The sequence below is a fragment of the Salvelinus fontinalis genome, chromosome 9, assembly GCF_029448725.1.
Source record: "Salvelinus fontinalis isolate EN_2023a chromosome 9, ASM2944872v1, whole genome shotgun sequence".
Classification (NCBI taxonomy): domain Eukaryota; kingdom Metazoa; phylum Chordata; class Actinopteri; order Salmoniformes; family Salmonidae; genus Salvelinus; species Salvelinus fontinalis.
Window position 1 is genome coordinate 57,232,991 of NC_074673.1, and position 15,388 is coordinate 57,248,378.

The window sequence follows — 15,388 nt, forward strand, 5'->3', positions numbered from 1 at the left end:
ACAGCTATACATTTCGATGGAACATGGTGAATTCCCAAAATTGCCTACCCTGGAAGCCTGTTTCAGACTAAGGAAGTGGATGGCAGCAAATGTTTTACTTTTAAACTCAGACAAAACAATTCTAGGTCCCAAGAAACAAAAGGGATATGCTGTTGGATATGACAATTAATATTGTTGGTTGTACAGTCGTCTCAAATAAAACTGAAGGACCTCGGCATTGCTCTGGATCCCGATCTCTCTTTTGACAAACATGAAGAATATTTCACGGACAGCTTTTTTCCATCTTTGTAGTATTGCAAAAATCAAAAACGTTTTGTCCAAAAATGATGCAGAAAAGCTAACCCAGTTTTTTGTTACTTGTAGATTAGACTACGGCTACCTGGATAAAGCACTAAATAAACTTCACTTAGTGCTAAACATAGCTGCTATAATCTTGACTGGAACCAAATAATTTGATCATATTATTCTATTCCAGTGCTTGCCTCTCTACATTGGCTTCTTGTTAAGGCTAGGACTGATTTCAAGATTTTTCTGATAGGAGCAAGTCCATGTAATGCTTTGTAGGCTATCTATCTCTATGATTTGGTCCTGCCGTACGTACCTACACGTACGCTACGATCACAAGACACAGGCCTCCTTATTGAACCTAGAATTTCTGTGCAAACAGCTGGAGGCAGGACGTTCTCCTATAGAGCTCTATTTTATGGAATGGTCTGCCTCAGTATCGACCTTTAAGTCTTTATTGAAGACTAATCTCTTCAGTAGGTCCTATGATTGAGTGTAGTCTGGCCCAAGGCACTGGAGCAACAAACCACCCTTGCTGTCTCTGCCTGGCTGGCTTCCCTGTCTCCAATGGGATGATCTGCCTCTGACTCTATTACGGGGGCTGAGTCACTGGTTTACTAGTGCTCTTCCATGCCGTCCCTAGAAAGGGTGCATCACTTGAGTGGGTTGAGTCACTGACTTGATCTTCCTGTCCGGTTTTGCGCCCCCTCTGGCTCGTGCGGTGGAGGAGATCTTCGTGGGCTATACTCAGCCTTGTCTCAGGGTAGTAAGTTGGTGGTATGTTGATGTTGATCTAGTGGTGTTGGGGCTGTCCTTTGGTAAATTGGGTTGGGGTTATATCCTGCCTGGTTGGCCCTGTCTGGTGGTATCATCAAACGGGGCCACAGTGTCCCCGAGCCCCCTGTCTCAGCATCCAGTATCTATGCAGCAATACTCTATGTGCCGGGGGCTAGGGTCAGTCTGTTATATGTGAGGTAATTCTCCTGTCTTATCTGGTGTCCTGTGTGAATTTATGTATGCTCCTTCTGATTCTCTCTCTCCCTCACCTCCCGGAGGATCTGAGCCCTAGGACCATGCCTCAGGACTACCTGGCCGGATGACTCCTGGCTGTCCTCAGTCCACCTGGTTGTGCTGCTGCTCCAATTTCAACTGTTCTGCCTGCGGCTATGGAACCCTGACCTGTTCACCGGTCATGCTACCTGGTCACGGACCCGCTGTTTCGACCTTCTCTCTTTCTCTCTCTACCACACCTGTTGTCTCGACCTCTGAATGCTCAGTTATGAAAAGCCAACTGACTTTACTCCTGAGGTACTGACATGTTGCACCCTCTACAACCACTGTGGTTATTATTTGACCCTGCCGGTAATTTATGAACATTGGAACATCTTGAAGAACAATCTGGCCTTAATGGCCATGTACTCTTATAATCTCCACTCGGCAGCCAGAAGAGGACTGGCCACCCCTCAGAGCCTGGTTCCTCTCTAGATTTCATCCTAATTTCCTGCCTTTCTAGGGAGTTTTTCTTAGCCACCGTGCTTCTACATCTGCATTGTTTGCTGTTTGGGGTTTTAGGCTGGGTTTCTGTACAGCACTTTGTGACATCTGCTGATGTAAAAAGGGTTTTATGAATAAATTTGATTTGATACGCTAGTATGGGTATTCGGACATGGCCACTGACATTGAAAATAATAAAAGTACAAGCACTGGAAAAAGCTACATAATTACAGTAACAAGAGTATTTGTAATTTGTTACTTCCACCCCTGGACAGCAGTGATCTAATTAGAGTCTTAGTGAAACTATTACATCTTTCACAAATTGAACTGACCAATCACAGCTATGAGGCAGCTGATGATTGACAGCGGGCGAAGTCGAGACAGACAGGTTGCCTCCCACAATGTACCAATGTTTCAGCATACATGTCTGTACTTAGGTCAGTTTGGCAGAGAGGAAAGGGCTGAGTTGGGACACGCTCTGGAAATCCATCCAGAGTCCTATCCATTCATGTCCTGCCATAAAAAATGTCCGGTAGTTAGCTGGATGGAACTTGAGGTGGATGTTTTCAATGAGTGTGTTTCACAAGTGAGTAGTTTGCATGCACCATGATGTCATCTGTCATGTTTCCGAGGGGATTATTTATAAGCCCTGCCTACCCATACTTGTAAAATGTTGGAAGAGTTGTCTGAGGAGCACTCTTCCCAAAAATGTTTTCTCCCCTTTCGAAGTGGTCAAGAAAATCCGACACGATTCCCAGACCTAGGTGCTGTTGCCCTAGGTCTAGGATTTCTGAGACTAGTGAAGAGATGGAAGGGTGAAGTCATAGGTGCTCTATAGATCATAGACACTCTATAGGTGAAGTCAGACAGAGGAACAAAAATACATGTATGGACTTGCAGGCCAGACAGGGAGCGTGAAAGGTACAATTATGAACATCCTTATCATCGGGATCGGGCTTGAGTCACACGCACGCACGCACGCACGCACGCACGCACACACACACACACACACACACACACACACACACACACACACACACACACACACACAATGTTCCCAAACAGATTTCACTTGGTTTCCAAATGAAGCACGGGGTAGCTGCAGGAACAGGGTTGGAAAGCTCTGTTTGGGCTGAATATCACGTATCACACAGTGAGAGCATGCTCCTCAAACAGTTGTTCTAATGCAGATGGAGGCTATTACAGCAGCAAAGGGGGGACCAACTCCATATTAATGCCCATGATTTTGGAATGAGATGTTTGACGAGCGGGTGTCCACATACTTTTGGTCATGTACTGTAGTGTCACTACTATAACAGCCTCCGCTCTTCTAGGAAAACTTTCCACTAGATGTTGGAACATTGCTGCCGAGGACTTGCTTCCATTCAGCCACAAGAGCATTAGCGAGGTCGGCATTCCAATTCATCCAGTCCAGTCAAGTTCTTCCACACCGATCTGGACAAACTATTTCTATATGGGCCTTGCTTTGTGCATGGGGACATTGTTATGCTGAAACAGGAAAGGGCCTTCCCCTCACAAAGTTGGAAGGACAGAATCGTCTTGAATGTCATTGTATGCTGTAGCTTTAAGATTTCCCTTCACTGGAACTAAGGGGCCTAGACTGAACCATGAAAACAGACCCAGACCATTATTCCTCCTCCACCAAACTTTACAGTTGGAATTTTGGATTCGGGCAGATAGCATTCTCCTGGCATCCGCCAAACCCGGATTTGTCAGTCGGACTGCCAGATGGTGAAGCGTGATTCATCACTCCAGAGAATGCGTTTCCAGTGCCCAGAGTCCAATGGCGGCGAGCTGTACACCATTCCAGCCAACGTTTGGCATTGCGCATGGTGATCTTAGGCTTGTGTGCGGCTGCTCAGCAATGAAAACCTATTTCCTGACAAACAGTTATTGTGCTGATGTTGCTTCCAGACGCAGTTTGGAACTCGTAGTGAGTGCTGCAACTGAGGACAAACCATTTTTACACGCTATGCGCTTCAGCACTGGGCGGTCCCGTTTTGTGAGCTTGTGTGGCCTACCACTTCGAAGCTGAGCTGTTGTTGCTCCTAGACCAGGGGTGTCAAACTCATTTCGCATCGTGGGCCACATACGGCCTAGGGAGATGTCAAGTGGGCCGGACCATTAAAATTATACCATACTCTGCTATAAATAACCAAAATATCATGTCTTTCCTTTGTTTTGGTGTAAAGAAGCACAAGAACATTAGGAAAATATTGAAATTTAATGAACTATCCTTTTACAAAACATTTCATGAAACACCTCATATTTCCTTAGACAAATGTGCAATTTACTTTTATCATTCACAAATATGCATTGCAACTGATCCCACTGATTGTACAAAGGCACAAAACTTTAATTGGTACTGAAAAATATAGTAATGCACTTTAAGATTAAATGAGACTTTTAAAGAAAGGAATTTTTAAACCACTTACACATACGCATATAAAATCTAAATGTAATCCCTGCGTACACCTTACAAACTAAGGAGAGTGATTTTAAATGTGTAATGAAGAAAGTGTTCGCCTGTCCTGTAAATCTGTAAACTTCATACATGAAACATACATACACATACAATACATACTGAAAATTTATGGAGTTGTATGAACAGTAGAATTCCATCACACAACTTTTGTTTTGAAGCTGCTGACTAACATTAAAGTGCACATTTTTTAAATCACCACAGTAAGGATTCATCTTCACAGAGCTGTATTCTTTCAATGCAAACAGTATCTAAGGCAGCATTTTAAAGGTGTTAGTCTAGTCTGGACTTGTATTTGTTCCTGAAACTTGGCATCTTTTGGCCTGTACAAGTGCATCAGCACCAGGTGTCATGTCCTGACTAGCTGTCACTTTCAGAATGTTATTTAAGTGCTTGTTTGTGAGCCTTGAACGCATTTTTGTTTTATTGATATTCATCACTGAGAAAATTTGTTCACAAAGGTAGGTTGTCCCAAACATGCACAAAATTTTAGCAGCCAGGGCTGTTAATTTGGGGTACCCTGGTAGTAGATACTGATAAAATCTGTCCAGACCTACAGAGGCAAATTTGCCCTTCAAATCTGCATCACACTGCAAATCAATTATCTCTAGCTGAATTTCGACCGGCAGATCAGAAGCTTTAACTGTGAAAGGTGAGCGAAAAACTGAAAATTCTGTCTCAAGTTCACCAAATACCTGAAAACGTTTCTCAAACTCCCGCAGTAGTCCTGCAATTTTGTCTTTGTACCGTTTCATGTCCGCATCAGGTCTGGTCACACACACATCTCTCAGACAGGGGAAATGAGCAGGGTTGCCATTTGCCAGTTGCATCTCCCACAAAGTCAGCTTCAACTTAAATGCATGTATGTTGTCAGAAAACTGTGTGACAACTTTTTTGCGGCCTTGCAACATTTTGTTCAGATTGTTCAAGTGTTCAGTAATATCAACCAAGAATGCAAGGTCCCGTAGCCATTCCTGAGATTGTAATTCCAACACCGGTTTTCCTTTTTTCTCCATGAACTGTCCGATTTCCTCTCGTAGATCAAAGAAATGCCTCAGAAAAAGAAATGCCTCTCTGAGGATAGGGGTCACCCTAAAACAGCATTTAATGCCCTTATTGACATTCCTGGGACTAAGGCCGCTGGCTGAAATTCAGCTATAGTCCCTTTAAAGTGATAGAGATGTCTAATCCAGGGTTCACTCTGGCCTTGCAAGTTGGCTTATGTTTTGACCAAGGCCCAGGCACTCGGAGGCAGCTGGAGAGCGAACAGAGGATGAGCATGTAAAAATGGTCTTGTCTTTAGAATGGGGCAAATTGCTACAAACCTCTCAGAGGAACGTGTGTGTCTCCCCATATGCCTGTTTATTGTTAGTATATTAATTAAACCTTTAAATTTAGCAGTCATTTGCATTATCTTTGGGTTCAGCATTTTCCACAAATTTGAGCATAATCTCTTAATCCTGACAAAGTGTAAGTGTGTGTGTTTGTGCATTGTGTCAGTGTAGGTGTGATAGGCAAATATACATGTAAAGAGGGCGGAAATATGGTAATATACTAGTCAAATCAAGTTGTATTGGTCACATACACATATTTAGCAGATGTTATTGCGGGTGTATCGAAATGCTTGTGTTCCTAGCTACAACAGTGCAGTAGTATCTAACAATTCACAACAATACATACAGATGTAAAAATCAGCTTCTTCATATGCCACAGCTGTCACTCTGATAGATTTTCTTGGCAAAGGAGGAATGCTCACTGAAAGGGATGTAAAGAAAATTTGAGAGAAATACACTTTTTGTGCAAATGGAACATTTTTCATTTTTCCCATGAAACATGGGACCAACACTTTACATGTTCTCTTTATATTTGTGTTCAGTATAAAACATTACCCAGGGGTTGGGTGCTGTTACTGTGTGAGTGTGGGTGTAGAAGTGTGTTGAAAGTGGTACCTGCTGCCTTATGTCTTTGTTTTATGCCTGTCTGAATTTGTGTCCATAGAGCTGAAAGTATGTGTTCTGCAGCAAGACCAGAGAAGCGCACTGCCACTCCAGTCAGAATCAACTTTCCACACAACACCAAACACGAAGACGTCATGACAACACATCAAAGCAGAGCTTCAGAGGGCAACATGAATCATGGAGAAAGGTAACATTTTACTTGATGGTTTGGTTATAAGTAGTTTAAAAAACACTATTACATGGATTGTTAACACAAACACACACAAGCATACGCACAGACACACTTAAATGCATACTTGCACACACACGCGCTCACAAACACCCATGTGATTTCAATTTGCGTGTCTCCATAGGCTTAGCGCCTCTATCCCCCCCCATTCCCTAGATCTCTTTGATGGGGATGACATGAGGGTATGTTGCGGGGTTGTAGTCCTTTCTGACTGTGCTCAGGTGCTTTCTGTCTAGACAGAACTATAGAGCATCCATATATGGCTCTAAACGAGACCACCTTGCCTTCTCGCCCTCTCAATGACAAGCAGAAGTTGTCACAGCTACAGAAAGACAGTCAGGCACTCAGAGAGGCTGTTTTATCGACTGTGACACCGGTGTTACACTGGTGTATACACCCTGAAGTTGAGAGAAATTGTGTTCCCTTTCAGTCAGTCAACCTCGGTACAACATACTATGGGAAATCGCACGCTTGCAACTTCGGTTGAAGGATCTAAAATCATGCCTCGCTGGAAGCCCAGTCTTCCACAGGTACTCCAAAGATGGCGTAGCAGGCAGACGTCTTTGTCTTGTCTTGTCCCATTTATATATCTTTTATATATTTTTCTTCGCATTCTTTTTAAATATTTTTCCTCAACCTCAACTTCAAAATACTCTCCTATCCTCACCCAATGTGGTGTGGATCTGGAATCCCTCAACTGAAGCTAGCTAGCTAACTAGCTAGCAGCTATCAGTCAGCTAACCATTAGCTCGGGAAGATTTCGCCAGTTCGTACAACGCGTTTCAAACCAGAGCACACTGGACCTAAGTTTCTCTCCATATCCCCGGATTCCTACCGCAAACTCTGAAACTTTTCATCTGGATCATCGCAGCTAGCTAACCGCCACCCGGGTTGACTACTCCTGGCTAACGTTTCCGTCCCGGGGCAAGCATCAATTAGCCTGGAGCTAGCCCATGCTAGGCCCATCTCCCGGCTCGGGCTCCTGGGCTACTCCTGAAGCCCACTCCTGGGCTACAATATCCGGACCCCTTCTACTGCCGGTACGGGGCACGGAACCCCGCCGATCCTTCACGACTGGAATACCGACATAATCTGCCCGAGGATTCCAACAGGCCCCTCAGGCACGACGTCCCCTGAAGGCAAATTTTTTACTTTGTTTTTTATTTGTTTCACCTTTATTTAACCAGGTAGGCTAGTTGAGAACAAGATCTCATTTACAACTGCGACCTGGCCAAGATAAAGCATAGCAGTGTGAACAGACAACAACACAGAGTTACACATGGAGTAAACCATAAACAAGTCAATAACACAGTAGGAAAATAAAAAATAAAAAAAATAGTCTATATACATTGTGTGCAAAAGGCATGAGGTAGGCAATAAATAGGCCATAGGAGCGAATAATTACAATTTAGCAGATTAACACTGGAGTGATAAATCATCAGATGATCATGTGCAAGAAGAGATACTGGTGTGCAAAAGAGCAGAAAAGTAAATAAATAGAAAACAGTAAGGGGATGAGGTAGGTAAATTGGGTGGGCTGTTTACAGATGGACTATGTACAGCTGCAGCGATCGGTTAGCTGCTCAGATAGCACATGTTTAAAGTTGGTGAGGGAAATAAAAGTCTCCAACTTCAGCGATTTTTGCAATTCATTCCAGTCACAGGCAGCAGAGAACTGGAAGGAAAGGCGGCCAAAAGAGGTGTTGGCTTTTGGGATGATCAGTGAGATATACCTGCTGGAGCGCGTGCTACGGGTGGGTGTTGTTATCGTGACCAGTGAACTGAGATAAGGCGGAGCTTTACCTAGCATGGACTTATAGATGACCTGGAGCCAGTGGGTCTGGCAACGAATATGTAGCGAGGGCCAGCCGACTAGAGCATACAGGTCGCAGTGGTGGGTGGTATAAGGTGTTTTAGTAACAAAACGGATGGCACTATGATAAACTGCATCTAGTTTGCTGAGTAGAGTATTGGAAGCTATTTTGTAGATGACATCGCCGAAGTTGAGGATCGGTAGGATAGTCAGTTTTACTAGGGTAAGTTTGGCGGCGTGAGTGAAGGAGGCTTTGTTGCGAAATAGAAAGCCGATTCTTGATTTGATTTTGGATTGGAGATGTTTAATATGAGTCTGGAAGGAGAGTTTACAGTCTAGCCAGACACCTAGGTATTTATAGATGTCCACATATTCTAGGTCGGAACCGTCCAAGGTGGTGATGCTAGTCGGCGGGCGGGTGCAGGCAGCAAACGGTTGAAAAGCATGCATTTGGTTTTACTAGCATTTAAGAGCAGTTGGAGGCCACGGAAGGAGTGTTGTATGGCATTGAAGCTCGTTTGGAGGTTAGATAGAAAGGAAGGGCCAGAAGTATACAGAATGGTGTCGTCTGCGTAGATGTGGATCAGGGAATCGCCCGCAGCAAGAGCAACATCATTGATATATGCAGAGAAAAGAGTCGGCCCGAGGATTTAACCCTGTGGTACCCCCATAGAGAGTGCCAGAGGACCGGACAACATGCCCTCCGATTTGACAAACTGAACTCTGTCTGCAAAGTAGTTGGTGAACCAGGCAAGGCAGTCATCAGAAAAACCGAGGCTACTGAGTCTGCCGATAAGAATATGGTGATTGACAGAGTCGAAAGCCTTGGCCAGGTCGATGAAGACGGCTGCACAGTACTGTCTTTTATCGATGGAGGTTATGATATCGTTTAGTACCTTGAGCGTGGCTGAGGTGCACCCGTGACCGGCTCGGAAACCGGATTGCACAGCGGAGAAGGTACGGTGGGATTCGAGATGGCCACTGATCTGTTTATTAACTTGGCTTTCGAAGACCTTAGATAGGCAGGGCAGGATGGATATAGGTCTGTAACAGTTTATGTCCAGGGTGTCTCCCCCTTTGAAGAGGGGGATGACCGCGGCAGCTTTCCAATCCTTGGGGATCTCAGACGATATGAAAGCGAGGTTGAACAGGCTGGTAATAGGAGTTGCGACAATGGCGGCGGATAGTTTCAGAAATAGAGGGTCTAGATTGTCAAGCCCAGCTGATTTGTATGGGTCCAGGTCTCGCTTGGGCGAGTAGCTGCGGTGGGGGGGGGGGGGGGGGGGGGGACTGTTGGCCGATGTTGGAGTAGCCAGGTGGAAGGCATGGCCAGCCGTTGAGAAATGCTTGTTGAAGTTTTCAATTATTATGGATTTATCGGTGGTGACCGTGTTACCTAGCCTCAGTGCAGTGGGCAGCTGGGAGGAGGTGCTCTTGTTCTCCATGGACTTTACATTCTGCTAACCGCGGCCTGCTAGCTATCTAGAGCATATTGGACTGTTAGCTGATCCATCGGCCAGTTTCTTGGACCACTATACCCATTTTGCCAATTGGACTTGGACCCCTCTGCTACTTGGAACCCTACTAATCCACAACTGGTCTATCGACGTCACCGCACGAGGAGGCAAAAACAAACTTTCCCCCATCGTGACGTCCCTCTAAGGCCCTTATGCTAGCTTGCTAGCCCCGGCCTGCTAACTGTCTGAATCGCCGTGTCCCCAGCCAGCCCAACCACGCACTGGACCCATATGATCACTTGGCTACGCATGCCTCTCCCTAATATCAATATGCCTTGTCCATTACTGTCCTGGTTAGTGATTACTGTCTTATTTCACTGTAGAGCCTCTAGCCCTGCTCAATATTCCTTAACCAACCATGTTGTTCCACCTCCCACATATGCGATGACATCACCTGGTTTAACTTCTTGGCGCTACGGATCCCGTTACCAGCATCATTTTCCTAAACAACCACTGAATTGCAGAGCGCCAAATTCAAAAATAATAGTAAAAATATTTATAATCATGCAATCACAAGTGAAATATACCAAAACACAGCTTAGCTTGTTGTTAATCCACCTATTGTGTCAGATTTTGAAAATATGCTTTACAGCGAAAGCAATCCAAGCGTTTGTGAGTGTATCAGTCAATGCTAGAACAGTTAGCCTTAAATTAGCTTGGTCACGAAAGTCAGAAAAGCAATAAAATTAATCGCTTACCTTTGATAATCTTCGGATGTTTGTACTCACGAGACTCCCAGTTACACAATAAATGTTATTTTTGTTCGATAAATATTAGTTTTATAACAAAAAAGCACCATTTGGGTTGCGCATTATGTTCAGAAAACCACAGCCTCGTTCCGTTCCAAAAAGTATCCGTAATGTTCGTAGAAACATGTCAAACGTTTTTTAACATACATGTTTTTAACATACATAATCGATAATATTGCAACCGGACGGTAAGCTATTCAATAAAAGAGAGAAAGAAAATGTCGAGCTACCCCTCTCGCGCGCAGGAACTAATCAAAGGACACCTGAATCGTTTTGAAAAATCTCGCTCATTTTTCAAAATAAAAGCCTGAAACTATGTCTAAAGCCTGGTCACATCCTGAGGAAGCCATTGGAAAAGGAGTCTGGTTGATACGCCTTTAAATGAAGGAGGGGCAGGCAACAGAACAGGGATAAAATAAAATAAAAAGCACTTCCGGGTTGGATTTCCTCAGGTTTTCGCCTGCAGAATCAGTTTTATTATACTCACAGACAATATTTTGACAGTTTTGGAAACTTTGGAGTGTTTTCTATCCTAATCTGTAAATTATATGCATATTCTACGATCTGGGCCTGAGAAATAGTCCGTTTACGTTGGGAACGTTATAAAAAATAAAATAAAAATCTGAACCTTAGCGTCAAGAAGTTAAATGTCTCTAGAGACTATATGTCACGATCGTCGTAACGTGGAAGAGAAGAGGACCAAGGCGCAGCGTGAAATGAATACATCTTCTTTATTATCAGACGAAGACGAAACGAACACTATACAAACTAATCAAAACAATAAACCGACGAACGTGAAGCTATACAAACTAAGTGCTAACATGCAACATAGACATAGACAATCACCCACAAACTACCTAATGACTATGGTTGCCTAAATATGGCTCTAAATCAGAGACAACGATAGACAGCTGTCTCTAATTGAGAACCAATCTAGGCAACCATAGACATACGTACACCTAGACTAAACACTGCCCCATAAACATACAAAAACCCCTAGACAATACAAAACACATACCTCCCCCATGTCACACCCTGACCTAACTAAAATAATAAAGAAACCAAAGATAACTAAGGCCAGGGCGTGACACTATTTCTCTCTCATCATTACTCAATGCCTAAGTTTTACTCCAATGTACTCTCTTCCTACCATACCTTTGTCTGTACATTATGCCTTGAATCTATGCTATTGTGCCCAGAAACCTGCTCCTTTTACTCTCTGTTCCGAACGTGCTAGACGGCCAGTTCTTACAGCATTTAGCCGTACCCTTATCCTACTTCTCCTCTGTTCCTCTGGTGATGTAGAGGTTAATCCAGGTCCTGCAGCGCCTAGCTCCACTCCCACTCCCCAGATGCTCTCATTTGTTGACTTCTGTAACCGTAAAAGCCTTGGTTTCATGCATGTTAACATTAGAAGCCTACTCCCTAAGTTTGCTTTATTCACTGCTAACCCAGATGTTTTAGCCGTTTCTGAATCCTGGCTTAGGAAAACCACAAAAAATTTCCATCCCTAACTATAACATTTTCCGCCAAGATAGAACTGCCAAAGGGGGCAGTGTTGCAATCTACTGCAGAGATAGCCTGCAGAGTTCTGTCTCACTATCCATGTCTGTACCAAAACAATTCGAGCTTCTACTTCTAAAAATTCACCTTTCCAGAAACAAGTCTCTCACCGTTGTCGCTTGCTATAGACCACCCTCTGCCCCCAGCTGTGCCCTGGACACCATATTTGAATTGAATGCCCCCCATCTATCTTCTGAGCTCATGCTGCTAGGTGACCTAATCTGGGACATGCTTAACACCCCGGCCATCCTGCAATCTAAGCTTGATGCCCTCAATCTCACACAAAGTATCAATGATCCTAGCAGGTACAACCCCAAATCCGTAAACACGGGCACCCTCATAGATATCATCCTAACTAACTCGCCCTCCAAATACACCTCTGCTGTTTTCAAACAAGATCTCAGCGATCACTGCCTCATTGCCTGCATCCGTAATGGGTCTGCGGTCAAACGACCACCCCTCATCACTGTCAAACGCTCTATTGTCTTGTATTCAGTCTCTAGGCTTCATAAGAAACCAGAAAAGAGCTGTCTGACTCAATCTCAGCGCATTCCTTTTTTGGACCTCAAGCTAGACTCACTAGCAAATCACACTTTTCTATCCCCATGGAGGGTGTCCAGGTTATGGCAATGCATAGCTTCTGTGATGGAAGTCGTTCCCCTGGGGCTGTTGTTGATGCGGCCCTTCCAGCGCTGAGTGCTAACCACTCACCCGGACGCATCTCATAGCCTAAACCGGACGCCTCGGGTGTCCTTGTCGGACTCTGTGTCTCTTCATCCTAACCTTGGCCCACTCCCTATTGCTTGGGAGCAGTGCACCCATGCTCTTGCTTTTTGTGTCTCGCCACGGCCCAAGAAACGTTAGTTCGCAGAGATCGTCTCGTGGCAACTTATCCCAAATGCACGGACAGGTTTGGCACCCTCTGTCAGAGGTTTGGAGCCCTTGAGAGGTTCAATCTTGCGGCTACAGGTTTACCTCAGGAAGGGATTGCTACTATTCGTCCTCCCCAGGAGGGCTGTATGCATAAAAGTGGCAGGCGTTGGAGCTTTGGTACCAAAATAAAGGAATTGTTCCTTTTCAGAGTGATGTAGGGGACATTTTAATGCCTTTACAGGAGCTTTTCGGACAGGATCATTCATTCTCTATTTTGAAAATGTACATGGGGGCTATTACAGCGTGTCATGGGTGAAACTGTGGAGCCACCCCAGGGCTTGTACCCTGGTGCAGTTCCTAAAGGGTGTGCACTGTCTCAGACTGGTTTCTAAACCTATTGTGTCCGCTTGGGATTTTTTTGGGATGTTGTGTGAAGTTCCCTTCTGAGCCACTGGAGTTTGTGGATCCTTAGCTTTACACACTTTGAACGGACCCGGGATATCCTCTTATGTGACCATCTTTTTATCTGTTTTGCTAATCCAGCTAGCTAGCTTTCATAATACGCTGAGTAGGCATTTCCAAGCATATCAATGTAAATGGCCACCTGCTATCTGGCGATGTGATTTGTAACTCAGCAAGCTAGCGTTAGCTTCGTTAGGTTACATTAACTAGCTAACTAACTACCGCAGAGGCTAACGTTATGTGTTCTATTTAGAGTCCGATCCCATCAACATCTGCAGCACCAGGAACTAGTGTAAGTAAGCTTATAAAATCTACCAAATCTTTTCATGACTCCATGATGAGCAAATAAATATACTGGAACTTGGCATAAACATGGTCCGTGTCTTGTTGTCATAGTTTTTTGGGTTTACAAGTAGACTACAACTTCTACTGTAGTTTTCTCTTATGGAGGCTTACAGTAGTTGGGTCCCGCTTTAAATGACGTCCAGCTTCTAAAGGCATCACAAAGCCTTCATAATCACTAGATAAATGTGTTACAAAGCATATATAACCGGATAAAGGGTTCATAAATGTGGAATAACTGTGACATAATCACATATGTCAAATGTGACATAACCCACTAGGTCAAATATGATATAAACATGTGCTTTGTATATAGGGTGACATGTTGTGCTGAAGGATGGCATACACTCTAAAGTGATGTGATGTTAGTCACATGACACCTAATTCCGTTCCTAGACACTTCTGCCCAAATGTGCTGAAGGTCTGGTGGACCAACGCATTCAAACTTGCCGTTCATTAATTAGGGTTAGGATTGAAATCACATTTTACGAAGATCAACTGTGGAAATGGGCAAGGTTTAGCAACATGTATTACTTTCGACTGTGTTAGTTGTTTTTCTATTTAAAAAAGTATCAAAACTGGGGGAAAACAGAAAAAAACGGGTGAAATACAAAACCTGGGAAAACAGAAATAAGAAAACATATTTTGGGAAAAAAACAAGTAGACAAAAATTAAAAACAGATTTTTAAAAGGCCATACCAACGTGTTTTGCTGTGTGTGTGTGTGTGTGTCATATTGCAGGACAGCATTTTGGGGGAAGTTGAAGGCAGGTCCAATATTGACTATGCACCCAAGAGCGAAAGAGGTTTGGCCATCCTAGAAATGTTTTAGTGAAATATAATACACTGCTCAAAAAAATAAAGGGAACACTTAAACAACACAATGTAACTCCAAGTCAATCACACTTCTGTGAAATCAAACTGTCCACTTAGGAAGCAACACTGATTGACAATAAATTGCACATGCTGTTGTGCAAATGGAATAGACAAAAGGTGGAAATTATAGGCAATTAGCAAGACACCCCCAAAAAAGGAGTGATTCTGCAGGTGGTGACCACAGACCACTTCTCAGTTCCTATGCTTCCTGGCTGATGTTTTGGTCACTTTTGAATGCTGGCGGTGCTTTCACTCTAGTGGTAGCATGAGACGGAGTCTACAACCCACACAAGTGGCTCAGGTAGTGCAGTTCATCCAGGATGGCACATCAATGCGAGCTGTGGCAAAAAGGTTTGCTGTGTCTGTCAGCGTAGTGTCCAGAGCATGGAGGCGCTACCAGGAGACAGGCCAGTACATCAGGAGATGTGGAGGAGGCCGCAGGAGGGCAACAACCCAGCAGCAGGACCGCTACCTCCACCTTTGTGCAAGGAGGTGCACTGCCAGAGCCCTGCAAAATGACCTCCAGAGGCACTGAGGCTAGTTTGCTAACGAGCTATAACGTTAGTCTACAGTACATTTTAGGTATAGCAAACACAGCTAGCTAGCTAAACTTGGCTAGCTTGGCTTGTAGTGGTACTAGCAAGCCCTGTTATGGCCGAATCGATCACCAAATTGTACTGTACTGAACAACACTGCCTCATGTAAAAAGAGAGGTTATATTGCTC